The 15,111-nt window shown below is 40.0% G+C and overlaps 1 protein-coding gene across 1 annotated transcript in view; it reads left to right on the top strand.

The window, feature by feature from the left end:
* LOC311622101 (uncharacterized protein) overlaps nt 1-15,111 on the top strand; it is a 138,349-nt gene that overhangs the window by 23,324 nt on the left and 99,914 nt on the right. The window lies entirely within an intron of this gene.

Genomic DNA, 15,111 nt, shown 5'->3' on the forward strand with positions numbered 1-15,111 from the left:
CTTGTGCTCCTTACTGCTCAGTTCGCTGCTCCTTAGTGCTGTGGAGGCGGGAGAGGCTCCCTCCACTGCCACTGTGTTCGCCAGCCATGAACCCGGCTTCTAGATGAGTGGTGCTTCCCCTGTGGGAGTGCACTGACCAGCAGGGGGCAGCTCCTGCATTGAACATCTGCCCCCTGGTGGTCAGTGCACATCATAACCACCAGTCATTCCACTGTTTGGTCGATTTGTATATTAGGCTTTTATTATATAGGGTATGAGATCATTTAAATGTGTTAACTTTACTACTCAAATTGTTTCTTTTATAGTATATGCTACTTTATTTCAACAGAACTGTCTAGCCAATGAATTAAAATTATTGTGATTTCTTAACACAACTCTGAGTATTGAACTGTAAGCATATTAGAATAAAATGGCAACAATAAGAAAATGGCTATACTAAATGGCATATTAGAATAAAATGGCAACAATAAGAAAATGGCTATACTAACAAGTGAGGTTTCCTTACTGCAAAATACTTTTAAAGACAATTTGTCCTTAATATAGTACATATAATATAAAAATAAGAAACCAATAAGCTAGTATTGTTTGAACAGTAAACGTAAGTCATTTAGCACAAAATAATTTGTTAAAACCAGAAGGTGAAGACTCACAGAATAAATTGTTAATTTGTGAGCTCTTGATGAAAAACATGTCATCAGCTTTAGAATAAATTGCCTTTTCTAACCAGAAAGGCCCTGAAATTCACAGAGCAAACAATTACTTTCAATTATAATTAATAAGAACTAATTACCCCTTAAATTCTAAATAAAATAATTATGAGACTTAAAGGAGTTTAACTGGTTCTTGGAATATAACCAAAGGAAGTAAGCTTTACAAAGTTCTAAATACATGCTTTGTTATTTATAACAGAAAGTGATTGTAACCTAAATATCTTTTTATAGAGGGTAGTTACAAAGTAATTTAAAACTGCACTCAAAAGAATATGAAATAACATGGAAAATAGTTGATAGTTAAGTATAAAAAGCAATTCCTTAGGTTTACCCACCCCCACCCAAAGGAATGAATTAATTTGGTGGTAAAATAATTTTGGTTGTCATTGACTGAAACTATGAAAAAGATCCACATTTGATGCTTCCACTTTATTGCTGTCTTTTTTTTTTTTTTTTTTTTTTTTTTTTTTTTTTTTTAATTCCAGAGATAGGAAGAGGGAGGGAGAGAGAAACATCCATGTGAGACAGAAACATCTATTGTTTGCCTCTCTTACACACCCTGATGAGGGATCAAACCCCCCATCTGGTTATATGCCCTGACCAATAATCAAACCTGTGACCCTTCAGGGCATGGATGACGCTGTAACCAGGCTGCAAGAGGGCCTGCAAGAGGGCACTCTGCAAAGAGGGAACCCAGGCTGCAAGAGGGCACTCTGCAAAGTTGCTGTCGTACAGGGTGTGGAACACAAATGCAAGTGTGCAGTAAACCAGATTCGGTCCAACAATGCCCCAGCAACAACATAACCCAAGCCGAACGTGGAATTGTGTGGCCTGGTGAGGAATCTGGCTCCTCCTCTCTGGTTCCAGGGTGCGTCACCCGAGAACCACAGCTGCTAAGTCTCCACAGCTCAGCAACTCCTGCATTGAGTGTCTGTTCCCTGGTGGTCAGTGCACATCATAGGTACCAGGTGGCCGGATGGTCACTTAGCCTTTTATATATATATATAGATTGTTTGACGTGGTGAAATCTGAAGAGCTGCATTTGAAAGAGGATGGATATTACCCAGCAAATCTGGACTTGGAGCTGGTTGAGGCATATAGAAGACACATGTTGTAACTCCCCTTGCAGTGTTTGCTTGTTGGTGTCCACTGTCGGTGAGGTCCACTCAGAAGCCCACTGAAGTCCTGGCCAAAAGTGCTGCCTCCCCCCAACAGCTGCAAATCAACAGCCGTGCTGCCCTCTTCTGAGTCCTTGTGTTCTGAAAACCTGCTGTGGTCTGTCCCTAACTGGGGAGAAGGTGCCTCCTCCTCACCTGGGAACAGAAGCAGCACTGTCTACATCCTCACGTCCCACAGTGTTACAGAGTTTCTTAACTTCAGGGTCCGCCTGCAGTCACTCTCTCCATAGACACCATCCCAAGTCTGTACAGCTGGCCAAGGAGACATCACTGAGACTCTACTATATTTCCCCACGTCTCCCTCCCTCTGGGACCTGGGCACCCTGCCTCTCTCCTTTTTTAACCAACAAAGCCAGGCAAAGCCTCTGGCAGGCCTGCCCTACCAGTTCAGCAAACAAGCCTGGTCCTGCCTGAATCCCGGTATGAGTCTTTGCAGAAAGGAGACTGACCTGAGCATTTGAATAGTCTACTTAAGAAAAGTATCTCAGATCTTGGAATGATTGAACAGAAAGCCAAAAATACTTGTCACTGGCTTTCCATTTGGTTTTAAGGCAATCCATTGGAATTGAGCAGAGACAGTAAGGGGAAATTTACTTATTAAAGAGTGAGGGGTATTGTGCATAACAGTAAAACAGAAATGATAACGATAGGGCAGCCAGTAGTTCCTTTTCTCTCTGTCCTCCTTCCCTCGACAGTAAGCTGAAGGTAGGGAAATGTTGATAAACACCTCATGTAGCAATATGTTTACGGATACGTCTCCTAGGACAAAGGAACCTAAAGAGAAATTAAACAAATGGACTACATCAAAATAAAAAGTTTCTTCACAGCAAAAGAAACCACCATCAAAATGAAAAGGAAACCCATTGTATGGGAGAACATATTTGCCAATGATATATCTAACCAGGTTAATATCTAAAATATATAAAGTACTCATACAACTCAACAAAAGGAGGACACAATCCAATTAAAAAATGGGAAGAAAACCTGAATAGACATTTCTCCAAAGAGGACATACAGACATATGAAAAAATGCTCAAAGTCACTAATCATCAGAGAAATGCAAATTAAAACCACAATGAGTTATCACCTCACACCTGTCAGAATGTTTATCATCAAAAAGTCAACAAACAAGTGCTGGCAAGGATGTGAGAAAAAAGAACACTAGTTCACTGCTGGTAGGAATGCAGATTGGTGCAGCCACTATAGAAAACAGTATGGAGTGTCCTCAGAAAATTAACTTCTGTTTGACCCAGCAATCCCACTTATGGAAATATATCCAAAAAATCCCAAAACACCAATCAGAAAGAATATATGCACCCCTATGTTCATAGCAGTGTCATTTACAATGACTAAGAGTTGGAAACAGCCCAAGTAGATGAATGGATAAAAAGGCTGTGGGACATTTACACTATGGAATATTATGCAGGTGTAAAAAAAAAAGGGGGGGGGGGATCTCTTCTTTTTTGGGACTGTATGGATGGACCTGGAAAATATTATGCTAAGTGGAATAAGCCAAATTGAGAAAGACAAATGTCACATGATCTCACTTATTTGTGGAAACTAAGGAACAAAATGAATTGACCACCAAAATAAGACCCAAAGCATGGAGGCATGGAATAGACTGGCACATCTCAATATGGGTTTGGGGGGATGAGAAGAGATAAACCGAAGAACGTATATATACTTTCTAGAGGCCCAGTGCATGGAAGAAATTTGTGCACTCGGCGGGGGTGGGGGTGGAGATGGAGGTGGGGGGACTCAGCCCGGCCTGCAACCTCTTATAGTCCAGGAACCTTTGGGGGATGTCTGACTGATGGCTTAGGCCTACTCCCTGTGGGGAGTAAGCCTAGGCCAGCAGTTGGGCATCCTTAGTACTGCCACGGAGGCACAAGAGGCTCCTGCTACCACTGCTGCACTTGCCAGCCATGAGGCCAGCTTCTGGCTGAGCGGTGCTCCCCCTGTGGGAGTACACGGACCACCAGGGGGCAGCTCCTGCATTGAGTGCCCCCTTGTGGTCAATGCATGTCATAGCGACCAGTAGTTCCACAGTTTGGTTGATTTGCATATTAACCTTTTATTATATAGGATATGCATAGTTCATGGACATGGGCAATAGGGTAGTGAAGACGTAGAGGGGTGGGTAGGGGCTTGGAGGAGGTGGGAGGGAAAGGGGAGGAGAAATGGGAGATATCTATAATACTATCAACAATCAAAATATACGTTTAAAAAAGAATGCAATGAATGAGGTGAATTACAATATATACCATTTAAATTTATGGGTGGTTTCAGAAATGAGTGAGAGACAGGCATACTATGACTTCTACTTTACAACCGGGGAGAGTAAAGTCCAGGGAGGTTAAGTGACTTGGCCATGGTCAAACAACTAAAAAGCAGCAGATCTGGGATTTGAACTCAGAGCCTGGCTCCAAAGTCTGGACTCAACTTCACCCACAGTTTCTCAGGGAAGTATATGGAAATACTTGGACTTCAAGCAGGTTCAGCCATAGCACATGTATTGGGAACCTCAGATCTTAAATTTTGAAACAACATAGTGTCCTATAATTTCTCACTGTTAAGTAGAGACCATTTTGAAGCTAGGAAACAAACTTAGATCTCTTGAAAACTGCAGGATTCTATGACTCTTAGAAACTAGCCACTACGTACAGGCTGAGTTAGTTTCTCCCTTCTCTGTGTTTCCAACACTATGAGCACACACACACACCCATTAGAGCTTTTATTGCAGTGTTGTAATTGTTTTTTATGTGTCTGTCTGCTGGCCTGTGAGCTCTTCAAAGAAAAAAAAAATGTCTTACTCATCTTCATTAATGCTATATAATATGGAACATTTAATGAGGGGTCAATTAATATCTAATCTATATACATTCATCTAATATATCAATTTAGCCATCTATATAGCTAGCCACAATGTAGGTGAACTTCTTTTGGGATTATTGTCATTAGCCATTACATATTTAGAACCCATTAGTATTTTTACTCTTATCAGTATTGAGACAAACATTGATATTTAATATAGACATACACAGAAATCTAAAAGCTAAGCAACAATAAATCCTATATAATAAAAAGCTAATATGCTAATTAGACCAGACAGCAGAACGACCTTCTGGAACAACCAGTGGGTGGGGGGCAGGCCCATAGGGCCGCGACGCAGCCAGGTCTGAGAGAGCCGAGGCAGCCGGGACTGTGAGGGCTGAGCCCCTTGCACGAATTTTGTGCATTGGACCGCTAGTAAAAAATAACAATAAACAAGAAAAAAAAATTGGTTTCCCTAAATAGAGCAATTGGGGCCAGCACCATCAGCAGGTGCAAGTAGCAACTGCTACCCCAATCACCTCTCAGGAGCAGGGGGAGGTGGAGAAGACCTCAGGGCAATTGGGGCCAGCAGCCACCACGCACACCTGCTGGAAGCACCAAGGAATCAAGACTGGTGCCAGGCACCAGCAATGGGTGCGAGTAGCAGCTCCAGTGCCAGCTGTAGGCGCAAGCAGGGTCAGTGTTAGTAGTGGATGCAAGTGGGGCCAGATCCGGCAGCAGGTGCAAGCAGCAACTGCTGGCCCCGATTGCCCCTCAGGAGCAGGGGGAGGTGGAGAAACCCTGAGGGGCAATCCCCTCAGGGTTTCTCCACCTCCCCCTGCTCCTGAGGGGCAATCGGGGCCAGCAGCTGCTGCTTGCACCCACTGACAACACTGAGTGATCAGGGTCAGTGCTGGGTGCCAGCAGCAGGTGTGAGCACTGGGTGGGACTAGGGTTCGCAGGAGCAAAGAATTTTCAGTAACCTCCAGAGGCTCATCCCAATGACAGTGACTGTCACCCTGCCTTGGTCTGGTGCCCCCACTCACCTGCTCCACCACCCCACTGTGGCCAGCACCTGCCCTGTTCTGTGAGTGCCCCCTGGTGGTCAGTGCACATCATAGTGACTGGGTCGTTTGGTTGTTCAGTTGTTTGGTTATTCCCCATTTGGTCTATTTGCATATTAGGGTTTTATATAGATAGATAGATAGTTGTAGATTTGTATGTATTTGATAGAGATACCCTTTAACCAATTTTCTCCCAATGGTAATATCATACAGAACTATATATAACATAATATCACAACCAGGACATTAATATTGATACAGTCAAGATACAAAACACTTCCATTATTTCTGTGAGCACAAGAATTCCTCAAGTTACCTTTTACAGATATACCTGTTTCCTCCTGATACCACTGCCTCCAAAATCTCTGGCAACCAATCATCTATAATCCACTTCTATCAATATGTCATGTCAATGGAATCATATAATATACAACAACTTGGGATTGGCTTTTTTCACTGAGCATAATTCTCTGGAGATTCATCCAAGTTCTTGTGGATAAATGGTTTCTTTCTTTCTTTTTTTTTAATTTTATTTTTTTATTGCTGAGTAGTATTCCTTGGTGGATTATCACAGTTTGTTTAACTAGTCACCTGTTGAAGGACACTTGGGTTGTATCCAGTTTGGGATTATTATGTATAAAGTTGCTATAAACATTCATGCACAAGTATTTTTTTTTTTTTTTTGGTGAAAGTTCATTTCATTTCTTTGGGATAAATATCCAGAAGTTTGACTACTTAGTTGTATGATTGCTGCACATTTAGTTTTTTTTGAGGAAGTGTCTAATTGTTTTTCAGAGTATCTGTACTTACCATTCTCATCAATAGTATATGAGTGATATTTTTCCTCATCCTCACCAGCATTTGGTGTTGTCACTATTATTCATGTTAGCCATTCTAGTAGGTAGGTAGTATTATCTCATTGTAGTTTTAACTTGAATTTCTTTAATGGCTAATGATGTTGTAAATTTTTTCATATGCTCTCTTGCCACTTGTGTATCATTTGATGGAAATTCTTTTCATGTCTTTGCTGATGTTCTAAATGGCCCATTTGCTTTTTCACTTTTGTGTTTGAGATTTCGTTCTGTGTTCTAAATACTAGTGCTTTGTTCCTGATAGTGATTTGGGGTCACTATCTAAAATAAATACTCCCTTTGAAGGATAGATAAGGTCACATGCAGGACATTTAATGTAACACTTAGAGCTTGGAGATGAAGAGAGCTGGTCTAGTACCACTTGACTTCCAGCCAGAAAAATGGTCACCACAGTGGTAGATCAATTAATGACAGTTCCATTCATCACAGGTTAGATGTTTTCATGACTCATTTCTGACATCCTTGCTGTAGGTAGGCAGCAGACAACAGTGTCAGGGTCTCCCAGGGGACCATTGGAGACCAGCATCTGTAGTGGCAGTGAGAGGGCCAGGACCTCAAGTTCACCAAAGGAGACAGCTCCCAGCTGGGGAAACCCTGACCATTCAGGTGGGGCTTTCAGAGCCTAACACCAAAAAGCCTGGTCATTAAATAACTAAGAAAGAATAGACATGATCCTTTGAAATAGAGGTGTCCTGGTTCAGGGTTTATTTTTGGTCTCCTACAACTGACCAATCGATTTCTCTACCTTTTTTTCTTTGTTTTTGTTTGTTTGTTTGTTTGTTTTGTTTTGTTTTGTTTTGTTTTTTACATCCAGTAGGCAGGATAGTCTGCTCCAAAACAAACCCAAAATAACTGAGTGATCTGACATATCAGATGATAAAAGAGATTCTGCTAACAAAACAAACCAAAAAGAGGCGTCGCTAGATTGGAGGCTGTTATCTCAATCTTGTTTCAATCAAAGTGTCCTTGATTTTGCTTTGAATTTTCAGTTTCTTTTATTGGAGTTTTTGAAAAAGGAAGAGGAAAAATAAAGAATAGGCTTGTGGGAGGTGTGTTGAGAAAGCTGCCAGTTCTCTGCATCCCGGAGACTCCAACAAGGTAGGGCCCTGAGGCCTAGAGCAAGAAAGGTAAGGAAGGACAATGAGGGTTTTCTAAGATCGCTCATTAATAGCTTGGCTAAAGGAGAGAAACCTCTAAATGTAACAAAGAACTGCCTCAGGAAGTATTAAAAATTCAATTAGGCACACATGCTCAAAAAATAAAGGCAATAATCTATTGTTCTTCACCCATTTTTTTTTTTTTTTTTTTTTTTTGGGCAGTGTAAGATGTGCAAATTAGAAGGTAGCAGAGGAAATTATCAAGATCCCTCTTTCAACACCAATCCTGTGCCAAAACATTGCTCTTGACTTATGCTTTTCTGGATATCTCAGGATTAAATTCAACTTAAAGCCCATTTTTTACTTTGTACCTGAAGGTATCATTCAAGTATTAGAACTTTAACTTACTGAAACATGTTAAGAGGGGAAAAATAAGAACAATGACAATTTTTACTGAAAATTACCAGTACTGATGATTTTAATGGTTAAATGGAAAAGATGGGAACAAGAAATCTGTCTGATTTAATAAATGTACTCTCTCTTCAGTAAAAGCAGAATGAAACACATTCAACCAGGAGAACAGCTGACAGGAGCTGACAGTACCTGAGTTACATTTACTGACCCAGAGGGCAGTGGCCACATTCATCCCAGCCAGAATTCTTAATATAATAGAAAGCAATTTATGGTTATCAATTAGAACTATTGGCCATTCAGGAGAAATTAAAATTGACCAGTAGATTCACAATAGCTACTGTGTTTAACTTTCAAAATATATCTATAAGGAGATCACTAATGTGTGCCATTAAAATGACAGACTAAGCTATATTCGATGTGATTTATTTTCCAGCCCCTTGCTTGATTGATTGCAGTCCGTACAGTCACATCATTTGTCATACATTTTAGCAAAAGTACTAATTTATTTTTTTGTCAAGAAAAAATTTAAGTGCACAATAGCCTGGAGCTGAAGAGGCTAATCAGTTTTACAGATCAAAGTGATACCTTGTAAAGCTAAATAGCATGTGCCTCCGCAGCCAAATTGTATCAGCTCCTGCAGTGCGAGAGAACATTGCTGGCCTGCATGGTACTTCATCTGAGCTCTAGGCAAATCACTTCAACTAGGATCTATGGTTTGTAATAACGAAGAGAAGTCAAGCATATACAAAATGGAATGTGTGTCTCAAGAACACGCCTCTGGCATTTAATCCACAAAATTATCCCATAGACACTTTCTTTGCTCCTCTCAGTAGATGCTTTTGGAACACATCAATATGATTTGTGGGTATTTGAATCCATTCAGGAAATGCCAGAAAATGCCTTGATTACTTATAGATATTTTCCTTGCCTCTGAAGTGAGGAAGATTACACTCACCAAAATGAAATAAGATTTGTCAGATAAATTAGACCCTTCTCTGCTGCTGTGTTCTGTGGCCCCAGAGCCATCTGCTCGGGCCCTAGTTTTGTGCCACACCACTCTAGTTTTGGCATCAACTTACTTGCAATTGTTTGCCTCTCCAGATCACTGCTCTGCAAAAACCAGTGGATGCCTGTAGCCTGCTTTTTAGGACCAGTGGTTATGTGGTATAGGAGTATCCTAGGATGTCTAAAGCTGTCAGATCAGGACTCAGAGCATGATTCTGTTTTCTAGGCCCTGGCTCCTGACCCTGGTTCAAGTAAGATTCCATTCCCAAAAAGAGAGTGTCCAAACAACTGGGTTGAATCAAGAAGCAAATCCCAGACCTCTGGCCCATCACCTCCAGAGGGACATCCATTGTTTGTGCAACCACAGATTCCTGTATATGACTTTCAGTTTGCACTTACTTTTGCCAGTTGTATTGATGCATAATTGACATAAAATGAACCTCACATATTGGAACTATAAAATTTGATAAATTTAGTCTGACATACCTACCTGTGAAACTGTTTCTATAATCAAGATCATAAGCACATCGCCGCATCCTCTAGCCCCACCTTTCTCCATAGGCAACCACTGATCTGCTTTCTGTCACTGTAGATTATTTTGCATTTTCTAGAATTCTATGCACATGGAATTTTACAGTCTATACGTTTTAATCTGGCCTCTTCATTCAGTATAATTACTTTGAGATTCATTCACATTGTAGTATATATCAATAATCCATTTCTTTTTATTCTTGAGTAGTATTCTATTGTATGGATGTACCACAATTTGTTTATGTAGTCACCTGCTGATAAACATTGGGATTGTCTCAGTTTGGAACTATATGGTGTGACTATTCATATACCACTCTTTTTTATGGATTTTGCTTTCATTTCTTTTGAGTAAATACCTAGGAGTGGGATGGCTGGATTATACGATGGTATATATTTTAAGATTTTAAGAAACTGCCACTATTTTCCAAGGTGGTTATACCATTTTACATTCCTACCTTTGAAGTATATGAGTTCCAATTCCTTCACATTTGGTAGGATCAATGAATCTGTTCCTATGGCTGCTGAAACAAATTACCATGAACTTGATGACTTAAAGCAACAGAATGTATTCTTTCACAATTCTAGAGGCTGGAAGTCCAAAGTCGGTATCACTGGGCTGAACTCAAGGTGTTAGTGAGGCCACACTCCTTCTGGAGGCTCTAAGGATTATCTGTTCCTTGCCTCTTCCAGCTTCTGGTAGTTGCAGGCATTCCTTGATTTGTGGCCTCGTCATTCCAATCTCTGCTTCTGTGGTTACATGGTCTCCTCTTCTGTCTGCGAAATCTCCCTCTGCCTCTCTCATAAAAACGCTTGTGATGGTAGCATTTAGGGTCCACCTGGATAATCTCCTTATCTCAAGATCCTTAACTCATCATCTCTTCAAAGATAACCACCACCACCCTTCCCACTTTCACACACACTTTTTTTTTTTTTTGGCCATGTAAGGTAACAGCCTCAGGTTCTGTGGATTAGTACGTGGAAATCTTCAGACAGTGGGCATTTCTAACAGGTTTGTAGTGGAATCACATTATGGTTTTAATTTGCATTTCCCTAATGGCTAGCGATGTTGAGCATCTTTTCATGGTTTATTTATACCTGTATATCTTCTTTGGTTCAAATCTTTGCCCATTTTTAAATTGGATTATTTGTGTGGTTGTGTATGGTTGTTGTTTTTTTTTTTGTTTGAGAGTTCTTTATATATTCTGCATGCATATTCTTTATCAGATATATAATCTGTAGCATTTCTTCCAGGTTGTGGCTTGTCTTTCGTTCTCTTAGCAGTGGCTTCATTAATAGTATTTTTTATTTGTATCATGAGCCACTCTTTTTAGAAATCTCCCTCTGCCTCTCTAATAAAAACTTTCTACACTGAGCCAGCTTAAGGGCATGAACTGTAAGTTACTTCCTCTATGTCTTCAGCACCCAGTACAATGCTTGATACATAGGAAATCTTTATTTAATATTTATTTTTCTTCTCCTCTCTTCACTACTCTTTCTTTTCATAAGGTCATGCTTAAAGAGCAAAATTTGTCATATTAACATAATTTCAGTGTAGAATACATAGTATGTAACTTATTTTATTTTTTATGGAGATACAATTCGCAAGGCATAAAACTTGCTCTTTTAAAGTGTACAGTTTAGTGATTGTTAGTGCAGTATAATATTGGATCATTGTCACCACTTTCTAATTCCAGAGCATTTCATCACCCCAAAAAGAACTCCATATCCATTAGAAGTCACACTCTGTTTCCTGTGGCTCCCCTTCCCCGTCCCTGACAACCACTAATCTACTTTCTTTCTCTACATGTAGCCTATTTCAGACATTTAATGTAAATGAAGTCCTGTGATCTGCCATCTGCAAGCTGAAGACCCAAGAACACCAGTGGTGTAGTTCAATCCAAGCACATAGGCCCGAGAACCAGGGGAATCAATGGTACAGTTCTCACTGGAAGGGCAGGAGAAGATCATTGTTTTAGTTCATGCAGTCAGGCAAGAAAGCAAAGTCTCCCTTCCTTCACCTTCCTGTTCTTTTCAGGCCCTCTGTGGATTAGATGAGGCCCACGTATATTGAGAAGGGCACTCTGCTTTACTCAGTCTACCAATTCAAATGCCATTCTCACCTGGGAACACATCCAGAAATAAATAGTTAGCCAAAGATCTAGGAAGCCCATGATGCAGTCAAGTTGATACATAAAATTAACCTTCATAAAGATCATCGATGTTGTATCATGAATTGATACATCATTCCTTGTTAAATAATACTTCATTATACAAAAATACCACACTTTGTTTATTCATTCCTCAGTTGATGGACATTTAGGTTGTTTCAACTTTTTATCTACTATTTATAATAATGCTACAAACATTTGCTTTAACATATGATTTTAATTCTCTGAGTATATACCTAGAAATTAAATGTTGAAGTCATATAGTAATACTGTGTTAAACATTTGAAGAACTTCATACTGTTTTTGAAAGCATCTGTACTATTTTATATTACCACCAACAATGCTTCAGGGTTCCAATTTCTCCACATTCTCTCCAACATTTACTATTACCTGTCTTTTTTATTATGGCCATCCTAATGGGCAGGAAATGGTTTTGATTTGCATTTCCCTAGTGACTAATCAATGAATAGCTGATTTAAAGTCTTTGTCTAGTGGTTTCAACATCTGGGTCTTCCCAAGGATAGTTCCAATTAATTGCCCCCCCCCACCACCACCACCATGTATATGCACCATACTTTCTCATTTCTTTGCACATCTTGTAATTTTTTGTTGCAAACTGGACATTTAAATATCAAATTTTGACAACTATGGAAATCAGATTTTCCCCTTTCCAGGGTTTGTTGATGTTCCTGTTTGTTATTATTTGTTTGTTTTAGCAACTTTTCTGAATAATATATTGTATGTTCTTTGTCATGTGTGTCTGCTGAAGTCTCTGCTCAATTAGCTTAGTGGTCAGGTAACAATTGGGCAAAGATCTCCTTAAATGCGTGGAAGCTGTAAGTCTCCCAGTCTTTGCCAAGGGGCTCTGTATGTGTGTTGAGTCATGCCTTCAACACTACATCAGAAAGTTTAAAACTCTGCCTTAGCCTTCACTTTCTACTTACACGGATCCTCAAGGTCATCCAGGTATGAGAGCTTAGGGCATTCCCAGGTCTTTGCTTACCATGTATGCAAAATGTCGTGGGCATATATAACCTATGCATGCATTTGATCATCTAGATTCCTAGGAATATGTCAGAGCTTTTCAAAGCCCTTTTGGACATCTTATTCTCCATCTTTTTCTTTTCAGCCTTTGGCTAGCCTACTGCTATCCCAACTTTCTCTATCACTTCTAGCAGCCACAAAGTTAAACAATTGACACTAATTGTTTTGACAAACACCCCTGAGGAAAAGGCTTTCCCCACTAGATTAGCTCCACTCTGAGTCATCCTATGTAATAAAAGCCTAATATGCTAAGTTTCTGACCATTGGTTCTACCATTTGACCAGTTGCTTTAATGTACACTGACTAAATAGGAGGGCAGATGCTCCAACCGGTAGATTAGCTTGTTGCTGGGGTTTGGCCAATCGAGACTGGGTGAGACAGGCCAGACCTGCCCTGGAGCCCTCCTGTAGTCCCTGCCCGACCTCAGTCGTGCACCTGTGGGGTACCTTGGCCTGGCCTGCACCCTCTCGCAATACAGGACCCCTTGGGGGATGTCAGAGAGCCAGTTTTAGCCTGATCCCCGCAGGCCAGGCCAATGGATGAATCCATGCATTGGGCCTCTACTATCAAATAAAGATAGCCTTGCAAATGTGGTCTTACAGGGAACCACCAGACAAGTCAAAGTGTGGTAATTCTCTGGAAATGAGGCTTGGAAGGAGGTTGCTCCATTCTGCAACCGACAGTGGCTGCTGTATTTCCCATTTTCAACATGATTACAAGTTGTCGGTTTTCAAGGTTACCATGGAGCTAGAGAGAGTACATGAGAATCTCCAAGTTAAAATGCTACAAATCTCACTCCTTTTTACTGAGATTTAGTCGTTGTTGTTGTGTTGTTTTTCAATTAACACTACCCAGATTACTGGAAGCATTTGGTTAATATCTAGAGTTCTGAAATAGTTAACTCTAATGATGTTTGCCAGTTTTATTACTTTTATGAGAATTTTTCTACTCTGCCATTTTCTCTCCACTATACTTTAAGGAGACACATTTTGCCTCTTAAATGGTGTGTTCATTACCATATTTTTGCATTGCTAACGTACTCATTCTTGAGACTCAGCTCAGGGGTCACTTCCTTGAGCAATGGAACACTTTCTAAAAATTAAATCTGACACAGAGCTAATTAAGTGAATCAAATGCTATCTCAGCTGCTCTTGTTCAATGAATGAGTGAGAATTGGATCCATGCCAGATCAGCAATCACTTTTCCCAGTTCCCCACTACTTCTCACAATAGCCCTTGAAGCACTGTCTCTGAGAGCCTGAGGCTCTACAGATCATAGCATGTAACACCAAACTAGAAGAATGCTTAGTGAAATTTTTAAAAAGCAGATTCAAGTAGTAGGCAGTCAATTGGGCTAGATAACATCTAGATCGCTTGTACCCAGAAATTATATGTTTTCTTGAATGAAAAGGCTGAAAAATTACTCTGATGGTTCACTAACAAGGCCATAATACTTTTAGAAAGTTATAGAAATGTATAAAATATCGATATATTTCCCCAAAATAATAGCCATTGCATATTAGAAATATGAATAAAATAAAATAAAAGCATCAGGTTGCTGGAGAGCAAAATAAAGGATTTGTGAACGGTGACATATCTTTGCAGCTATGAGTGTGCTGTAAGTTCCCCTTATGTCTTATCTAGAAGTGACTGCAGATCTATAACAGATGGGTATTTTCAATTATTTCTAAGAGGCCCAATAGTCTAAAAAAAAAAGCACTTAATATAACCATATGGGGTTTTGGTTGTTTATTTTTGTAAAACTGGCAATTTTTACCATTCTCTGATTCAAGGAGAGTATTCAACAACAACAAGAAATTGTTGCTCCCAGGTAACTGAAATATAAGACAAAATTTCTTCTTAAATCTCTCACGAGTACTTCTGGCCAAGCTCTTGAGTGCATCTTTTATGTCTACTTTGAAGCTCTCTCTTCCCACTTTCATGTTATCAAAATTGTCATTGAAATTTACTTTAGGAAAGAAAAGAAACTACAGTCATATTTTTTCCTGTCTGAACACAGACCAAGTGCCTGCAGGTCTTTACCAGGAGAAATGACGCTTTCTCAGTGAGCTCTCCTTCATCCTCACCTCACATGGCTGGCCCACCTCTACCAACTAAGCAGCATGCATGCCCTCCCCACTCAGCTGACCCTCTTCCTTTGCTTCATCTTTTCAGGTTTGGATTATATCTAGGACTTTTAAATGTCCTTCAAATC

Source organism: Pipistrellus hanaki (assembly GCF_964339955.1).
Source record: "Pipistrellus hanaki genome assembly, chromosome: 4".
Classification (NCBI taxonomy): Eukaryota; Metazoa; Chordata; class Mammalia; order Chiroptera; family Vespertilionidae; genus Pipistrellus; species Pipistrellus hanaki.